The sequence below is a fragment of the Salvelinus fontinalis genome, chromosome 5, assembly GCF_029448725.1.
Source record: "Salvelinus fontinalis isolate EN_2023a chromosome 5, ASM2944872v1, whole genome shotgun sequence".
Taxonomy (NCBI): Eukaryota; Metazoa; Chordata; class Actinopteri; order Salmoniformes; family Salmonidae; genus Salvelinus; species Salvelinus fontinalis.
The window spans coordinates 67,239,044-67,259,939 of record NC_074669.1 but is presented as its reverse complement, the minus strand read 5'-3'; the positions used below and the strand labels follow the sequence as shown (position 1 = coordinate 67,259,939).

Genomic DNA, 20,896 nt, shown 5'->3' with positions numbered 1-20,896 from the left:
ATAGTAGACCAACCCAAGCTGTACTGGTCAGTAGGATAATAGTAGACCAACCCAAGCTGTACTGTTTAGTAGGATAATAGTAGACCAACCCAAGCTGTACTGTTCAGTAGGATAATAGTAGACCAACCCAAGCTGTACTGTTCAGTAGGATAATAGTAGACCAACCCAAGCTGTACTGGTCAGTAGGATAATAGTAGACAAACCCAAGCTGTACTGTACAGTAGGATAATAGTAGACCAACCCATGCTGTACTGGTCAGTAGAATAATAGTAGACCAACCCAAGCTGTACTGTTCAGTAGGATAATAGTAGGATAATAGTAGACCAACCCAAGCTGTACTGTTCAGTAGGATAATAGTAGACCAACCCAAGCTGTACTGGTCAGTAGGATAATAGTAGACCAACCCAAGCTGTACTGTTCAGTATGATAATAGTAGACCAACCCAAGCTGTACTGTTCAGTAGGATAATAGTAGACCAACCCAAGCTGTACTGTTCAGTAGTCTAATAGTAGACCAACCCAAGCTGTACTGTTCAGCAGGATAATAGTAGACCAACCCAAGCTGTACTGTTCAGTTGGATAATAGTAGACCAACCCAAGCTGTACTGTTCAGTAGGATAATAGTAGACCAATCCAAGCTGTACTGTTCAGTAGGATAATAGTAGACCAACCCAAGCTGTACTGGTCAGTAGGATAATAGTAGACCAACCCAAGCTGTACTGTTCAGTAGTCTAATAGTAGACCAACCCAAGCTGTACTGTTCAGCAGGATAATAGTAGACCAACCCAAGCTGTACTGTTCAGTAGGATAATAGTAGACCAACCCAAGATGTACTGTTCAGTAGGATAATAGTAGACCAATCCAAGCTGTACTGTTCAGTAGGATAATAGTAGACCAACCCAAGCTGTACTGGTCAGTAGGATAATAGTAGACAAACCCAAGCTGTACTGTACAGTAGGATAATAGTAGACCAACCCATGCTGTACTGGTCAGTAGAATAATAGTAGACCAACCCAAGCTGTACTGTTCAGTAGGATAATAGTAGGATAATAGTAGACCAACCCAAGCTGTACTGTTCAGTAGGATAATAGTAGACCAACCCAAGCTGTACTGGTCAGTAGGATAATAGTAGACCAACCCAAGCTGTACTGTTCAGTATGATAATAGTAGACCAACCCAAGCTGTACTGTTCAGTAGGATAATAGTAGACCAACCCAAGCTGTACTGTTCAGTAGTCTAATAGTAGACCAACCCAAGCTGTACTGTTCAGCAGGATAATAGTAGACCAACCCAAGCTGTACTGTTCAGTAGGATAATAGTAGACCAACCCAAGCTGTACTGTTCAGTAGGATAATAGTAGACCAACCCAAGCTGTACTGTTCAGTAGGATAATAGTAGACCAACCCAAGCTGTACTGTTCAGACTTTTTTTTTACAGAAAAACAATGCAATTGTTCTAAGTCCATAACAATATTTAAACCAATCAGGAGACCACTTTTGAGGTTTGGGGAAAATCTAAGAAATTTACATTTTTGAGAGTAGTTCCCCTTTAATTCAAGTGTGCAGGAACCTAGCAATATTGTTGGATTAGCAGTGTTAATATAGTACAGAAATCTTATGTTTATTTGACTCTGATGATAAAGAAATAGAAAATATTCCTGTAAAGGACTGTGTTAAATATTTAGGAATACATCTGTCAAAAAACCACAGTCAGACAACATATGAATTTCTCTCCTAAAATTAAGAAAACCAACAAATATATTTAATAATTGTCTACAAAGAGATCTTTCTATACTTGGGAGTACTTCTGTCCAAGGCAGAGGGACTGTCTGGTTTTGTGTACCGCTCATCTTTGTTTGTAAATCCTGCTACTTGTAAAGAGATCAACAAGACCTTTCTTGACTTCATCTGGAAAAATAAGTCTCACAAACTGAAGAAGTCGGTCCTCTGCAATAAAAGACCTGAAGGAGGTCTGGAAGTGTTGGACTTTGTGACATAAATAACACTTTCAAGATCAACTGGTTGACAAGATGTTTGATCAACACTGATTCAATATGGTATTTCATTACAAATAATGTGTTTCATAAGGTGGGAGGTCTTCAATTTTTACTGAAATGTCATTATATTCCTGAAAGATTACCCGCTAAATTGGCTAGGTTTCACCAACAAGCTTTAAGGCCTGGAAAAGATGTTTCCTACACAATTTTTCCCTACATAAAGCTCTTTTGTGGAATAATTCAGACATTACTGTAAGGAATAAGTCATTGTTCTACCCCAACTGGCATGAGAGGAATATTGACTTTGTTCTTGATGTTTTCGACAACAGAGGTAATATTCTCACATATGAACAATTTATAACATTGAAAGAGTTTCCAATTCCTTTCAGTGTTTATTTCTATGATCAAAGCCGTTCCCAGTGGTCTAACTACACTCATGAAAACTCATCTTAGCTTTGGTAATGATCACAAAGTTTATCCAGAACTCAGATTGGAAGGCGTGGGCTTCCTTGAGAAATCTTGTTGTAATACATATATAAGACAAATTCTTCATTCACAAAACCAACTTCCACCGAGAGGAAAATGTTTCTGGAACATGCTTATTATTCCTGACATTGTCTGGAAAAATGCCTGGTTTAGGCCTTACAAATATTGTATACCAAACAAAGTTAAGGAAGTGCACTTTAAAATTTTACATAAGATACTGTATATCCATGTAATTCTATGATATCCAAATGTGTGGCTGTTGATGATATCTGTGTTTTCTGTGAAAAAGGTGAGAATCTGTCCCACTTGTTCTTTAATGTAAATTTGTGTCAGAATTTTGGGAAAACCTTAAAATACTTATTTCCCATTATGAACACGACCCATGTTTTTGACATGAAAGATATAATATGTTACTATTGCAATGATAACAAGACCATTGAAATGATTGTTCATTTTTATTATTCTTGTTGCCAAATACTTTATACACAAACAAAAATTCCAAAATTCTACACCAAAATTCTACATTTTTCTGATTGAATGTAACTATTTTATTAAAACATTAATCCTAGTAAATAACAACAACAATAACATCTTCCTGAATCATTATAGATTTTTTCAGAGTGATTACAACTACACTAGAATAGTTAATTATTTATATGTTTTGTCTGTTTTAGTATTTTCTTGTTAATACCTGTGTTCTGTTTTGTATGATGTAACAATGTAAATTGTAGATCTGCATTTTGAATAAAAAAATATATAAATCAAATCAAATATAAAAAGAGGCACTTCTGCTGTGTCTCTTTCTGCTGACTGGAGTGGGCAACGCAGTTGAGGAACCAAAAGTTTATTTTCATTTATTTCATAAAAGTGTAATATTATGTTAAGTCCTTCAAAGAGAAGCATGTGTTGATTGATTCGTGTTTAATGAGTGATAATTTAAAACAAACTTTAGACCCACTACATGTTTCTGTATCAATATGGACTTTTATCAAATTCAAATCCTTTGTATTCCTACTACAATGTTAAAACATTCTACATTGTGACATCATTCAAATATTCTACATTGTGACATTTCATTGATATCATGAAACAACTACTTCATGTATGTATTTTCTGATGTTTGATCAGAGATCTTTTATCAGAGTATCTCTTGTGACATTGATCACAGCTATAAGATTTCTCTCCTATGTGTGTTCTCTGGTGTATAGTCAGATGGCTAGATGTAACAAATCTCTTCCCACATTGATCACAGCTATAAGGTTTCACTCCTGTGTGTGCTCTCAGATGTACTATCAGCCAGCTTGAGTGATTAAACCTCTTCCCACATTGAGTACAGTTAAAAGGTTTCTCTACTATGTGTATTTTCTGGTGTGATTTTAAATTTGTTGAACTAACAAAACTCTTTCCGCAGTCAGCGCAGTTGTAAGGTTTCTCTCCGGTGTGTGCTCTCAGATGTACTATCAGGCAGCTTGAGTGAGTAAACCTCTTCCCACATTGATGACAGCTATAAGGTTTCACTCCTGTGTGTGCTCTCAGATGTACTATCAGGCAGCTTGAGTGATTAAACATCTTCCCACATTGGGTACAGCTATAAGGTTTCTCTCCAGTGTGAATTCTCATGTGTACTTTTAGTGATTCTGATCTTAAGTAACTCTTCCCACAATCAAAACAGTGGTGAGATTTCTCTCCTGTGTGTACTCGCTGGTGTATTTTAAGTTCTGATGAAGATTTGCAACTTTTCCCACAGTCAGAGCAGTGAGATTTCTTCCCTGTGGGTCTCTGCTGGTGTTTCTTGAGGTGTTCTGATCGGGAGGGACTCTTCTCTGCCTCGTCAGCTTCATGATGTTGTTGAGGCTCCCCAGAGGATACACGATAGTCACGTCTCTCTTCTGTGTGAACATCAAGTCAGACAGATGGTTAAAGGCCCACAACAGCAGAAATCCACTGTAAAAGGTGATGCCAACAGCGTAGCCATGATGTTGTACAACAATTGACGTCTGTAATGAATGTTAAAATTACTTGACAAATGTCTTAAGACAGTCAAGTGAGCAACAATAGTCATATTTAGTCTTTTTTTCACATTAGTAGTAACATCAATGATTTTAGGCTAGAAAAAAGTAAAAGTTGTTGAAATCCTAAGCAGTGTGCCAGATGACTTTTGGTCTCCAATATAGGCCCCTTTCTGTGCTTTCTAAAATTGCGACAAGGGCGATGCACATGCAATTTGGTTGCAGAAACACCTCCCTGATAATGCAGAAACCACTAGTTATGGATGTTGTATATCTGCATGGAGCAAAAAAGGTGAGCAAAGATTTGAGTTTTTCCACAATGTATTCTGAATATGACAACACACTATCAGTGCAAGATCAGGAGTGCTACTCAAGGAAACTCACATTAAGCTCTGTGTCTATTCACTAATTCACCACCGTGGGGGAAAACTCAGGGGAGTTCTCATAGGCTGACAGCAGATATAGCCTCCATTTACAGGTTACTTATGAGTGCATTTCACACTACTTTGGATTATAATTGTAAGGTTCATTTGAATGTCCTGATTAATATAATGTTTATGTTTTTGTCAAATGTACTACTTTGTATTTAAAAACGACTTTAACCAGTAAAATGTTCTTTGGCTATTATTCTAAAATGGATGACATTTTATTTTTTAAATTATCTATCTTCAGACAATACCCCATAATGACATCACAATACCCCATAATGACATCACACCAAAATAGTACCCCATAACAGTGAATAAAGTTTAGAAATGCTTGCTTACCAGGGAACTTTTGGCTAAACCAACTATATCATACTACGACCAATAAGCATACTACAAACTCAATGTACGTCACAAATAGTACAGTTAGTATGAGTATTCCAACACAGCTCAGGTCTCTGGGCTGCCATTTTGTTTCTGTTTAAAACCTAGGTTGCCCCTTTAAAAAAGCCACACAACAAACAACCAATCTGCAGTTGAAACAATAACAAAGCTGTCATTACTTTTTTACTCCAATGTTTAGAAACAAATGTCAGATTTCCCCTTTAACACCACACACATCAGTCCCACAACTGCCTCTGTTTTTAACACAGTAACGGTACCTAAAGTTGAAGTCGAAAGTTTACATACACCTTAGCCAAATACATTTAATCTCATCACAATTCCTGACATTTAATCCTAGTAAAAATTTCCTGTCTTAGGTCAGTTAGGATCACCACTTTATTTTAAGAATGTGAAATGTCAAAATAATGGTAGAGAGAATGATTTATTTCACCTTTTATGTCATCAAATTCCCAGTGGGTCAGAAGTTTACATACACTCAATTAGTATTTGGTAGCATTGCCTTAAAATTGTTTAACTTGGGTCAAACGTTTCGGGTAGCCTTCCACAAGCTTCCCACAATAAGTTGGGTGCATTTTGGCCCATTCCTCCTGACAGAGCTGGTGTAACTGTGTCAGGTTTGTAGGCCTCCTTGCTCGCACACGCTTTTTCAGTTCTGCCCACAAATTTTCTATACGATTGAGATCAGGGCTTTGTGAGGGCCACTCCAATACCTTGACTTTGTTGTCCTTAAGCCATTTTGCCACAACTTTGGAAGTATGCTTGGGGTCATTGTCCATTTGGAAGACCCGTTTGCGACCAAACTTTAACTTACTGACTGATGTCATGAGATGTTGCTTCAATATATCCACATAATTTCCCCTCCTCATGATGCCATCTATTTTGTGAAGTGCACCAGTCCCTCCTGCAGCAAAGCACCCCCACAACATGATGCTGCCACCGCCGTGCTTCATAGTTAGGATGGTGTTCTTTGGCTTGCAAGCCTCCCCCTTTTTCCTCCAAACATAACGATGGTCATTATTGCCAAACAGTTCTATATTTGTTTCATCAGACCAGAGGACATTTCTCCAAAAAGTACAATTCACTGATGTGGTCATCAACCTCCTCCTTCACATCTGACTCCTGATGATCAACCTCCTCCTTCACATCTGACTCCTGATGATCAACCTCCTCCTTCACATCTGACTCCTGATGATCAACCTCCTCCTTCACATCTGACTCCTGATGATCAACCTCCTCCTTCACATCTGACTCCTGATGATCAACCTCCTCCTTCACATCTGACTCCTGATGATCAACCTCCTCCTACACACCTGACTCCTGATGATCAACCTCCTCCTTCACATCTGACTCCTGATGATCAACCTCCTCCTTCACATCTGACTCCTGATGATCAACCTCCTCCTTCACATCTGACTCCAGTGATCAATCCAGAGCGTCTTCTTTTTTGGGGGGGGAATCCCGATGGACGTCCTCGAATAGGCCGTCATCACGACCACAAGTTAATTGTCATTCGGGTTATCAATAGGAAGAGCATCAGCAATATGTCCTGTCTGGTAACTTGTCTCGTTCAATGGATTTACATTGGCAGGTGCACAGGGAGAAACCCCATTACAAAAACTGCGGAAAAACTTTTGGAAGTCTTTATCAAAGTCTGTGGCCTGTGATGTTGGGACAAATGATAGTCCCTTATTATACAAGCGACAAAGTTCACAAATTCTACAGCACAACGGCAGAGTCATGGAGACTTTTGACTGGTACCATTATTTTCTCATGCAATTACAGTAGGTTGTACCCAATTGGTTTTCTCTCTAGGTCATGTCAGTAGGTTACAGTAGGTTGTACCCAATTGGTTCTCTCTCTAGGTCATGTCAGTAGGTTACAGTAGGTTGTACCCAATTGGTTTTCTCTCTAGGTCATGTCAGTAGGTTACAGTAGGTTGTACCCAATTGGTTTTCTCTCTAGGTCGTGTCAGTAGGTTACAGTAGGTTGTACCCAATTGGTTTTCTCTCTAGGTCATGTCAGTAGGCTACAGTAGGTTGTACCCAATTGGTTTTCTCTCTAGGTCGTGTCAGTAGGTTACAGTAGGTTGTACCCAATTGGTTTTCTCTCTAGGTCGTGCCAGTAGGTTACAGTAGGTGGTACCCAATTGGTTGTCTCTCTAGTGGAAACAATTATCAACCCAATGTGGAAAGTGTTGAATTTGGTCAACAACAAAATGAATGGCTTATTTGCTACGTGAGGTTTACTTGATCTAACAGAAGTGTCGTAATTCTTAAATTGTTATGTGGACACGTGACATACCGACAACTTTGATAAAAAACACTACAGGAGTTGTCTCCAGATCGCTATGCATATTCATGCTAGTAGCTTAGCATCTCTCTCCATTGAATACAGGCGGTTGACGACAACAACCCTCATAGAATATAAACAATAGATAACAATAATAAGATGTATCCACCAATCCAAAGAAAGGATAGGCGGGAGCTAGACAACCCACAGTGCTGCTTTGTGGACAACGACTCCGCTTGTTAGGGCAGAGACTTATTGTCAGTATATCCATAATCGTTGGTGTAGCCAACCCAACTCTCGCAAGGCACTATTGGGGGGCACGGTGTTTAGTAAATCATAACTACATTAAAATCACTACATGCCGTGGCCCCCAGATAGACCCTTCTCAAATATATATGTTAAGTCACTTTTTGGAAACGGAACGGAGAAAACAAGGGGTAGCTTGCTCTCTACGTCGTCTGATTCCAGACATATCAGTCATCATCCCAGGGCCCTCCCTTGATGAGGTATTGACGAGCCAACTCCGAATACCCAAAGTGAAAACCAAATTGAAGGTGGTACTTACTGATGTAAATCATATCTCCTACCTCCACCTCTTCATCTTTCAATGTGACAGAAATCTCCCCTTCCTTCTTCACGTCAAAAACGGCATCCTCTTTCTCATCCTCCTCTTTCACTGTGAACGCTTCTTCCTCTTTCACTGTAACAGCCTCGCCCTCAATTTATTTTTTTAACTGTGACATCCTCCTCTTCCTTCTCCTCTTTCACTACAATGTTCAGCCCCAGAGTTTCTTTCTCCGTCCAGCAGACCTCTTATTTAGCAGGAGGGGAGAAGCTTAGTGACCTCATGTTTCGGGGATATTAGCTAGCTAGCTATCATTAGCAACTAAGCTAGTGCTAATTTAACCAGCCAGCTACTATATCTGACTAATAAAAAATAACGTCATATTAAATGAAATAGGTTAACAAGTAGATACGATAGAAGTGTGTCTAAAACACAGCAGCTAATATACACCGAAAGCGTTAAAACAGCTTGAATCTTTCGGCTACGTTGGCTAGCAAGCTACCGAGGTGGTTGACTTGTTGTTTTTGAAGAACCGTCCACTACATTATACGTCACGATAGCAGCATCGCCTGAACTACGCAAATCGCCGTCTGCTGACTGGAGTGGGAAACGCAGTTGAGGAAAATATTATTTTAAATGGATTTCATTAAATAATACTATTATATTGAGACATACAAAGACAGGAATGTGTTGATTGATTAGTGCGAATACATTTTCTTTTACTACAGCACATTTAAGGCAGTTCATTATGTCAAACTAAATCTAAATAAGTAGCCAGCTACTGTCAGTCTATACTGCTCCTACAGGGTGTAACAATACATCATGTAGATGTATATAATGAACAGACTAGGTCTATACTGCTCCTACATGGTGTAACAATACATCATGTAGATGTATATAATGAACAGACTAGGTCTATTCTGCTCCTACATGGTGTAACAATACATCATGTAGATGTATATAATGAACAGACTAGGTCTATACTGCTCCTACATGGTGTAACAATACATTATGTAGATGTATATAATGAACAGACTAGGTCTATACTGCTCCTACAGGGTGTAACAATACATCATGTAGATGTACACTACCGTTCAAAAGTTGGGGTCACTTAGAAATGTCCTTGTTTTTGAAAGAAAATCACATTTTTTGTCCATTAAAATAACATCAAATTGATCAGAAATACAGTTTAGACATTGTTAATGTTGTAAATGACTATTGTAGCTGGAAACGGTTGATTTTTTTATGGAATATCTACATAGACGTACAGAGGCCCATTATCAGCAACCATCACTCCTGTGTTACAATGGCACGTTGTGTTAGCTAATCCAAGTTTATCATTTTAAAATGCTAATTTTAGAAAACCCTTTTGCAATAATGATAGCACAGCTGAAAACTGTTGTGCTGATTAAACAAAGCTTTTGTAAACAGTGTGCGGGTCTTCTTGTTCTTTAACAAAGCTTTTGTAAACAGTGTGCGGGTCTTCTTGTTCTTTAACAAAGCTTTTGTAAACAGTGTGAGGGTCTTCTTGTTCTTTAACAAAGCTTTTGTAAACAGTGTGTGGGTCTTCTTGTTCTTTAACAAAGCTTTTGTAAACAGTGTGCGGGTCTTCTTGTTCTTTAACAAAGCTTTTGTAAACAGTGTGCGGGTCTTCTTGTTCTTTAACAAAGCTTTTGTAAACAGTGTGCGGGTCTTCTTGTTCTTTAACAAAGCTTTTGTAAACAGTGTGCGGGTCTTGTTCTTTAACAAAGCTTTTGTAAACAGTGTGCTGGTCTTCTTGTTCTTGAAACAAAGCTTTTGTCAACAGTGTGCGGGTCTTCTTGTTCTTTAACAAAGCTTTTGTAAACAGTGTGCGGGTCTTCTTGTTCTTTAACAAAGCTTTTGTAAACAGTGTGCGGGTCTTCTTGTTCTTTAACAAAGCTTTTGTAAACAGTGTGCGGGTCTTCTTGTTCTTTAACAAAGCTTTTGTAAACAGTGTGGGGCCTTCTTGTTCTTTAACAAAGCTTTTGTAAACAGTGTGCAGGCCTTCTTGTTCTTTAACAAATCTTTTGTAAACAGTGTGCGGGTCTTCTTGTTCTTTAACAAAGCTTTTGTAAACAGTGTGTGGGTCTTCTTGTTCTTTAACAAAGCTTTTGTAAACAGTGTGCAGGTCTTCTTGTTCTTTAACAAAGCTTTTGTAAACAGTGTGCGGGTCTTCTTGTTCTTTAACAAAGCTTTTGTAAACAGTGTGCCAGGTCTTCTTGTTCTTTAACAAAGCTTTTGTAAACAGTGTGCGGGTCTTCTTGTTCTTTAACAAAGCTTGTTTAACAATCAGGCAGTAGAACAACAATAATCATCACCTCTTGACCATCTTCCCTCCCCTTAACATTCAGACCCTGTCAGTGTGCCAGGTGGACATTGGGTTTGATTCAGACCCTGTCAGTGTGCCAGGTGGACATTGGGTTTGATTCAGACCCTGTCAGTGTGCCAGGTGGACATTGGGTTTGATTCAGACCCTGTCAGTGTGCCAGGTGGACATTGGGTTTGATTCAGACCCTGTCAGTGTGCCAGGTGGTCATTGGGTTTGATTCAGACCCTGTCAGTGTGCCAGGTGGACATTGGGTTTGATTCAGACCCTGTCAGTGTGCCAGGTGGACATTGGGTTTGATTCAGACCCTGTCAGTGTGCCAGGTGGTCATTGGGTTTGATTCAGACCCTGTCAGTGTGCCAGGTGGACATTGGGTTTGATTCAGACCCTGTCAGTGTGCCAGGTGGTCATTGGGTTTGATTCAGACCCTGTCAGTGTGTCAGGTGGTCATTGGGTTTGATTCAGACCCTGTCAGTGTGCCATGTGGTCATTGGGTTTGATTCAGACCCTGTCAGTGTGCCAGCTGGACATTGGGTTTGATTCAGACCCTGTCAGTGTGCCAGGTGGACATTGGGTTTGATTCAGACCCTGTCAGTGTGCCAGATGAACATTGGGTTTGATTCAGACCCTGTCAGTGTGCCAGGTGGACATTGGGTTTGATTCAGACCCTGTCAGTGTGCCAGGTGGACATTGGGTTTGATTCAGACCCTGTCAGTGTGCCAGGTGGACATTGGGTTTGATTCAGACCCTGTCAGTGTGCCAGGTGTTCATTGGGTTTGATTCAGACCCTGTCAGTGTGCCAGGTGGACATTGGGTTTGATTCAGACCCTGTCAGTGTGCCAGGTGGACATTGGGTTTGATTCAGACCCTGTCAGTGTGCCAGGTGGACATTGGGTTTGATTCAGACCCTGTCAGTGTGCCAGGTGGTCATTGGGTTTGATTCAGACCCTGTCAGTGTGCCAGGTGGACATTGGGTTTGATTCAGACCCTGTCAGTGTGCCAGGTGGTCATTGGGTTTGATTCAGACCCTGTCAGTGTGCCAGGTGGACATTCCTGTCAGTGTGCCAGGTGGTCATTGGGTTTGATTCAGACCCTGTCAGTGTGCCAGGTGGACATTGGGTTTGATTCAGACCCTGTCAGTGTGCCAGGTGGACATTGGGTTTGATTCAGACCCTGTCAGTGTGCCAGGTGGACATTGGGTTTGATTCAGACCCTGTCAGTGTGCCAGGTGGTCATTGGGTTTGATTCAGACCCTGTCAGTGTGCCAGGTGGACATTGGGTTTGATTCAGACCCTGTCAGTGTGCCAGGTGGTCATTGGGTTTGATTCAGACCCTGTCAGTGTGCCAGGTGGACATTGGGTTTGATTCAGACCCTGTCAGTGTGCCAGGTGGTCATTGGGTTTGATTCAGACCCTGCCAGCATGCCAGGTGGACATTGGGTTTGATTCAGACCCTGTCAGTGTGCCAGGTGGACATTGGGTTTGATTCAGACCCTGTCAGTGTGCCAGGTGGTCATTGGGTTTGATTCAGACCCTGCCAGCATGCCAGGTGGTCATTGGGTTTGATTCAGACCCTGTCAGTGTGCCAGGTGGACATTGGGTTTGATTCAGACCCTGTCAGTGTGCCAGGTGGACATTGGGTTTGATTCAGACCCTGTCAGTGTGCCAGGTGGTCATTGGGTTTGATTCAGTTCCTGTCAGTGTGCCAGGTGGTCATTGGGTTTGATTCAGACCCTGCCAGCATGCCAGGTGGACATTGGGTTTGATTCAGACCCTGTCAGTGTGCCAGGTGGTCATTGGGTTTGATTCAGACCCTGTCAGTGTGCCAGGTGGTCATTGGGTTTGATTCAGACCCTGTCAGTGTGCCAGGTGGTCATTGGGTTTGATTCAGACCCTGTCAGTGTGCCAGGTGGACATTGGGTTTGATTCAGACCCTGTCAGTGTGCCAGGTGGTCATTGGGTTTGATTCAGACCCTGTCAGTGTGCCAGGTGGACATTGGGTTTGATTCAGACCCTGTCAGTGTGCCAGGTGGACATTGGGTTTGATTCAGACCCTGTCAGTGTGCCAGGTGGTCATTGGGTTTGATTCAGACCCTGTCAGTGTGCCAGGTGGACATTGGGTTTGATTCAGACCCTGTCAGTGTGCCAGGTGGTCATTGGGTTTGATTCAGACCCTGTCAGTGTGTCAGGTGGTCATTGGGTTTGATTCAGACCCTGTCAGTGTGCCATGTGGTCATTGGGTTTGATTCAGACCCTGTCAGTGTGCCAGCTGGACATTGGGACATTACTGTTTGACAACAGTATTAGATTTACTGCATCAGCAAATCTAATTTTGTCACTGCATAAGACACCATTCACAATGATTTCTGAGGTACGTGTAAAACATGAAATATTATTTCCTCATTGTAAAAAATGTCCCGCTCCTTTAAAACATATTTGTAATGGCAAGGCTTTAGCTCAGTGGGCTGTTCCATTGTTGAGGAAAGCAGGGGGAGTGTTGTGAGTAACAGAACTGCCTGAGATGTAGGGGAAGGGAAGCTGTTCCATTGTTGAGGAAAGCAGGGGGGGTGTTGTGAGTAACAGAACTGTCTGAGATGTAGGGGAAGGGAAGCTGTTCCATTATTGAGGAAAGCAGGGGGGGTGTTGTGAGTAACAGAACTGTCTGAGATGTAGGGGAAGGGAAGCTGTTCCATTATTGAGGAAAGCAGGGGGGGTGTTGTGAGTAACAGAACTGTCTGAGATGTAGGGGAAGGGAAGCTGTTCTATTGTTGAGGAAAACAGGGGGAGTGTTGTCAGTAACAGAACTGCCTGAGATGTAGGGGAAGGGAAGCTGTTCCATTGTTGAGGAAAGCAGGGGGAGTGTTGTGAGTAACAGAACTGTCTGAGATGTAGGGGAAGGGAAGCTGTTCCATTGTTGAGGAAAGCAGGGGGAGGGTTGTGAGTAACAGAACTGCCTGAGATGTAGGGGAAGGGAAGCTGTTCTATTGTTGAGGAAAGCAGGGGGGGTGTTGTGAGTAACAGAACTGCCTGAGATGTAGGGGAAGGGAAGCTGCTCACTGATTGGCTGTAGGGACAAGGGTCCCTCCAAAAATCTACCACTAATAGGCCAAGCCTCCACAGACCCTGTCTTGTACTGACAAACAAATCATATGACATTCAAATATGTCATTTTAAATCCAGCTGGGCCTTTTAACACAGACAGTTGTTCCTGCTGGAGATGTTATGCCTTTGTACAGATCTAGGATCAGTTCGTTTTATATGTTCTCTAACACAGACAGTTGTTCCTGCTGTAGATGTTATGCCTTTGTACAGATCTAGGATCAGTTCGTTTTATATGCTCTCTAACACAGACAGTTGTTCCTGCTGGAGATGTTATGCCTTTGCACAGATCTAGGACCAGTTCACCTCCACAATGCATATACAGTACCGGTCAATTGTTTGGACACACCTACAGATTCAATGTTTTTTCTTTATTTTAACTATTGTCTACATTGTACAGATCTAGGATCAGTTTTAACTATTGTCTACATTGTAGAATAATAGTGGAGACATTGAAACTATGAAATAACACATATGGAATCATGTAGTAACCAAACAAGTGGCAGTAGAATGGCTTTACTGAAGATCTCAGTAACTTTCAACGTGGCACCGTCAGAGGATGGCACCTTTCCAACAAGTCAGTTTGTCAAGTTTCTGACCTGCTAGAGCTTCCCCGGTCAACTGTAAGTGTTGTTACTGAGAAGTGGAAACATCTAGGACCAACAACAGCTCAGCCAAGAAGTAGTGGGCCACACAAGTTCACAGAACGGGACCGCCGAGTGCTGAAGTGTGTAACGTGTAAAAATCATCTGTACTTGGTTGCAACACTCACTAACAAGTTCCAAACTGCCTCTGGAAGCAACATCAGCACAAGAAACTGTTTGTCAGGAGCTTCATGAAATGGGTTTCCAGGGCCGAGCAGCTGCATACAAGCCTAAGATCACCATGTGCAATGCCAAGTGTAGGCTTAAGTGGTGTAAAGCTAGCTGCCATTGGACTCTGGAGCAGTGGAAACGTATTCTCTGGAGTGATGAATCATGCTTCACCTTCTAGCAATCCGACGCACTAATCTGGGTTTGGCGGATGCCAGGAGAATGCTACCTGCCCCAATGCATTGTGCCAACTGTAAAGTTTGGTGGAGGAGGAATAATGGTCTGGGGCTGTTTTTCATGGTTTGGGCCCCTTAGTTTCAGTGAAGGGAAATCTTAATGCTACAGCATAGAATGACATTCTAGAGGAATCTGTGCTTCCAACTTTGTGGCAACAGTTTGGGGAAGGCCCTTTCCTGTTTCAGCATGACAATGCCCCGTGCGATAAAGCGAGTTCCATACATGAATGGTTAGTCGAGATTGGTGTTGAAGAACTTCACAAAGCCCTGACTTCAACTCCATCGAACACCTTTGGGATGAATTGGAACGCCGACTGCGAGCCAGGTCTAATCGCCCAACATCAGTGACCATCAGAAACAGGATCTCAATACTAATTTTACATTTTTTTTTAAAAAGGATCTCAAAAATGTGTAAACCTGTTTTCGCTTTGTCATTATAGGACACTATGTGTAGATTGACTGAAAAAAAAAAACTATCTAATCAATTCTAGAAAATGCTCACTAATGCTCTTGTGGCTGAATGGAAGCAAGTCACTGCAGCAATGTTCCAACATCTAGTGGAAAGCCTTCCCAGAAGAGTGGAGGCTGTTATAGCAGCAATGTTCCAACATCTAGTGGAAAACCTTCCCAGAAGAGTGGAGGCTGTTACAGCAGCAATGTTTCAACATCTAGTGGAAAGCCTTCCCAGAAGAGTGGAGGCTGTTATAGCAGCAATGTTTCAACATCTAGTGGAAAACCTTCCCAGAAGAGTGGAGGCTGTTACAGCAGCAACGGGGGACCAACTCCATGCAAATGCCCATGATTTTGGTTAGAGATGTTTGAACAGCAGGTGTCCACATACTTTTGATGATTTAGTGTATATACTGCAGCTGGCTGTCTGGCTGTCTGGCTGGCTGGCTTGCAGACAGACAGACAGAACATTGGCAGTTATATCCTGCCTGTTTTGCCTTGAATGGGGGTATCGTCGGATGGGGCCACAGTGTCTCCCAACCCCTCCTGTCTCAGCCTCCAGTATTTATGCTGCAGTAGTTTATGTGTCGAGGGGCTAGGGTCAGTCTGTTATATCTGGAGTATTTCTGCTGTTTTATCCTGTGTCTTGTGTGAATTTAAGTATGCTCTGTCTAATTCTCTCTTTCTTTCTCTCTTTTTTTCTCTCTCTTGGTGGACCTGAGCCCTAGGACCATGCCTCAGGACTACCTGGCCTGATGACTCCTTGCTGTCCCTAGTCCACCTGGCCGTGCTGCTGCTCCAGTTTCAACTGTTCTGCCTGCGGCTACGGAACCCTGACCTGTTCACCGGACGTGCTACCTGTCCCAGACCTGCTGTTTTCAACTCTCTAGAGATAGCAGGAGCGGTAGAGATACTCTGAATGATCGGCTACGAAAAGCCAACTGACATTTACTCCTGAGGTGCTGACCTGTTGCACCCTCGACAACCACTGTGATAATTATTATTTGACCCTGCTGGTCATCTATGAATCTTTGAACATCTTGGCCATGTTCTGTTATAATCTCCACCCGGCACAGCCAGAAGAGGACTGGCCACCCCTCATAGCCTGGCTCCTTTCTAGGTTTCTTCCTAGGTTCTGGCTATTCTAGGGAGTTTTTCCTAGCCACCGTGCTTCTACACCTGCATTGCTTACTGTTTGGGGTTTTAGGCTGGGTTTCTGTACAGCACTTTGAGATATCAGCTGATGTAAGAAGGGCTTACAAAATACATTTGATTTGATTTGAACTACTAGTCACCCCTCCACTCTCTCCCTGAGTCCATGCCACAGACAGACAGACGGACAGAACTACTAGTCACCCCTCTACTCTCTCCCTGAGTCCATGCCCCAGACAGACAGACAGACAGACAGAACTACTAGTCACCCCTCCACTCTCTCCCTGAGTCCAGGCCCCAGACAGACAGACAGACAGACAGACAGACAGACAGACAGACAGACAGAGAGAGAGACAGACAGACAGACAGACAGACAGACAGACAGACAGACAGACAAACAGAGCTACTGGTCACCCCTCCACTCTCTCCCTGAGTCCAGGCCCCAGACAGACACACAGACAGACAGAACTACTAGTCACCCCTCCACTCTCTCCCTGAGTCCAGGCCCCAGACAGACAGACAGACAGACAGAACTACTAGTCACCCCTCCACTCTCTCCCTGAGTCCATGCCCCAGACAGACAGACAGAACTACTAGTCACCCCTCCACTCTCTCCCTGAGTCCAGGCCCCAGACAGACAGACAGAACTATTAGTCACCCCTCCACTCTCTCCCTGAGTCCAGGCCCCAGACAGACAGACAGACAGACAGACAGAACTACTAGTCACCCCTCCACTCTCTCCCTGAGTCCAGGCCCCAGACATACAGACAGACAGACAGACAGACAGACAGACAGACAGACAGAACTACTAGTCACCCCTCCATTCTCTCCCTGAGTCCAGGCCCCAGACAGACAGACAGAACTACTAGTCACCCCTCCACCCTCTCCCTGAGTCCAGGCCCCAGACAGACAGACAGACAGACAGACAGACAGACAGAACGACTAGTCACCCCTCCACTCTCTCCCTGAGTCCAGGCCCCAGACAGACAGACAGAACTACTAGTCACCCCTCCACTCTCTCCCTGAGTCCAGGCCCCAGACAGACAGACAGACAGACAGACAGACAGACAGACCTACTAGTCACCCCTCCACTCTCTCCCTGAGTCCAGGCCCCAGACAGACAGACAGACAGACAGAACTACTAGTCACCCCTCCACTCTCTCCCTGAGTCCAGGCCCCGAACAGACAGACAGACAGAACTACTAGTCACCCCTCCACTCTCTCCCTGAGTCCAGGCCCCAGACAGACAGAGCAGCAACAGCGTCAGAACTATAGCAGTCTTCATTCTGAAATGACTCTGGTCTTCTTCAGAAGTAGTGCAGTAGTCTACAGGGTTCAGAACTCACCTTTTTAAACACTTCTTATCACTCATATCATGAGGTTTCACATGTGTTTTGTTACATAGTGTCCAATGTTCTTCTGAGTGATAAAACAGCAAACATTAAGAGTGTTTACTTATCAGACGCACATATATAATAAATATACTATAATATACTCTATTCATATGCTTTTAGTACTCACACATGAATCATATCATGTTTGCAGGTCATGTGTTGTTTTGAGCCAGCAGTAAAAACACACTGACAGGACAGTTCCTCTTATGGCCACTAGGTGGTAATCTGGTGTCAGACGCAGGACTGAAGACTAGAAAGAAGCATTGTCCCAATTATCTATCCTTTCTCCTAAAGTGTGCACTTGTTCCCTTCACTGAAATGACTGGTACACTAAATATGGTGGAAACGCCCACTTGATAACAGAAGGTAGAGTCCTCTGAGTGGAACGGTGGGAGACAAACAGTACCTCATCTCCCCTCCCCCTCTCCTCTCCTCCCTCTCCTCTCCTCTCCTCTTCTCTCCTTTTCATCTTTTTATCACTGACTTCTCACCAGTGATGTCATCATAACCAGTAACCTTTTTCTCTCTTGTCCCAGCCCAGCCTGACCCTGACATATAGCATCAGGCCTGTTGAGTTGACTTGGGTAACAGACCTCTAGCTTCTACACCACATCCCCCTTCTCCTGCTCTAACATGAGACCTCATCAGTACTCATTTTGGGTACTGGTACTGTTTATATTGAGGTGCTGGAACATTAAGCCAATATTCTATAAGAGGTGAACTCAAGCAGTAGAAAGTTAGAGCTGATTTATAGGACACACTATGTGAAACGTTGCTGCTCTGCCAGCAGTTTCCTGTGGAGTTTTTCTAATGTCAGTGTTTCCTGTAGGTATGTGGGTTTAACCACTGATCTTGTCTGCTTAAAAGTGTGTCACATCATATAAGTAAGGAGGTAATGAGATAGAAGTCATTTAGCCTAGCAGTATTTCTCAGGAGAGAGAGAGAGAGAGAGAGAGAGATATATAGAGAGAGAGAGAGAGAGAGAGAGAGAGATAGATATATATATATAGAGAGAGAGAGAGAGAGAGAGAGAGAGAGAGAGAGAGAGAGAGAGAGAGAGAGAGAGGACTTACTGACAGACTAGGTTGAGAGAAGGAGACAAGGGAGAAGGAAGTGAGATGAGAGAGAATGATAGGACTTACTGACAGACTAGGTTGAGAGAAGGAGACACGGGAGGAAGAAGGGAGATGGGAGAGAGAGATTTTCATTGTTTTATTGTTTATTTGACTTTTGTATATTATCTACCTCACTTGCTTTGGCAATGTTAACACATGTTTCCCATGCCAATAAAGCCCCTTGAATTGAATTGAATTGAATTGAGAGAATGATAGGACTTACTGACAGACTGGGTTGAGAGAAGGAGACAGGGGAGGAGGATGAGAGAGAGAGATAGGACTTACTGACAGACTGGGTTTGGGAGAAGGAGACAAGGGAGGAGGAAGAGAGAGAATGATAGGACTTACTGACAGACTGGGTTGAGAGAAGGAGACAAGGGAGGAGGATGAGAGAGAATGATAGGACTTACTGACAGACTGGGTTTGGGAGAAGGAGATAAGGGAGGAGGAAGAGAGAGAATGATAGGACTTACTGACAGACTAGGTTGGGAGAAGGAGACAAAGGAGGAGGAAGAGAGATGGGAGAGAGAGATAGGACTTACTGACAGACTGGGTTGGGAGAAGGAGACAAGGGAGGAGGAAGAGAGATGGGAGAGAGAGATAGGACTTACTGACAGACTGGGTTGGGAGAAGGAGACAAGGGAGGAGGAATAGAGATGGGAGAGAGAGATAGGACTTACTGACAGACTGGGTTGGGAGAAGGAGACAAGGGAGGAGGAAGAGAGAGAATGATAGGACTTACTGACAGACTGGGTTGAGAGAAGGAGACAAGGGAGGAGGATGAGAGAGAATGATAGGACTTACTGACAGACTGGGTTTGGGAGAAGGAGATAAGGGAGGAGGAAGAGAGAGAATGATAGGACTTACTGACAGACTAGGTTGGGAGAAGGAGACAAAGGAGGAGGAAGAGAGATGGGAGAGAGAGATAGGACTTACTGACAGACTGGGTTGGGAGAAGGAGACAAGGGAGGAGGAAGAGAGATGGGAGAGAGAGATAGGACTTACTGACAGACTGGGTTGGGAGAAGGAGACAAGGGAGGAGGAATAGAGATGGGAGAGAGAGATAGGACTTACTGACAGACTGGGTTGGGAGAAGGAGACAAGGGAGGAGGAAGAGAGATGGGAGAGAGAAACGCAGCAAAACAATACATGTCCCTTTTTCAGGACCCTGTCTTTCAAAAATAATTTGTAAAAATCCAAATAACTACACAGATCTTCATTGTAAAGGGTTTAAACACTGTTTCCCATGCTTGTTCAGTGAACCATAAACAATTAATGAACATGCACCTGTGTAACGGTCTTTAAGACACTAACAGCTTACAGACGGTAGGCAATTAAGGTCACAGTTATGAAAACTTAGGACACTAAAGAGGCCTTTCAACTGACTGTGAAAAACACCAAAAGAAAGATGCCCAGGGTCCCTACTCATCTTCCTGAACGTCCCTTAGGCATGCTGCAAGAGGGCATGAGGACAGCATAAGTGGCCAGGGCAATAAATTGCAATGTCCGTACTGTGAGACGCCTAAGACAGCGCTGCAGGGAAACAGGACGGACAGCTGATCATCCTCGCAGTGGCAGACCACGTGTAACAACATCTGCACAGGATCGGTACATCCAAACATCACACCTACGGGACAGGTACAGGATGGCAACAGCAACTGCCCGATATGCACCAGGAATGCACAATCCCTCCATCCGTGCTCAGACTGTCCGCAATAGGCTTAGAGAGGCTGGACTGAGGGCTTGTAGGCCTGTTGTACCGCAGGTCCTCACCAGACATCACTGGCAACAACGTCGCCTTTGGGCACAAACTCACCGTCGCTGGACCAGACAGAACTGGCAAAAGTGCTCTTCACTGATGAGTGGCGGTTTTGTCTCACCAGGGGTGAGGAAGGAATGAGCGTTTACACCAAGGCCTGTACTCTGGATCGAGATCGATTGAAGGTGGAGGGTCCGTCATGGTCTGGGGCGGTGTGTCACAGCATCATCGGACTGAGCTTGTTGTCATTGCAGGCAATCTCAATGCTGTGCGTTACAGGGAAGACATCCTCCTCCCTCATGTGGTACCCTTCCTGCAGGCTCATCCTGACATGACCCTCCAGCATGACAATGGCACCA

General features: G+C 43.4%; 1 long non-coding RNA gene across 1 annotated transcript; it reads right to left on the bottom strand.

Annotated features, from left to right (window-relative positions):
- Positions 1-2,923: 2,923 nt before the first annotated feature.
- On the bottom strand, positions 2,924-8,703 carry LOC129856066 (uncharacterized). The gene is made up of 2 exons (XR_008759607.1): positions 8,175-8,703; positions 2,924-4,370 (listed from the first exon to the last, which is right to left on the bottom strand). It is a non-coding gene; the product is annotated as an uncharacterized LOC129856066 (long non-coding RNA).
- Between the last annotated feature and the right edge of the window lie 12,193 nt (positions 8,704-20,896).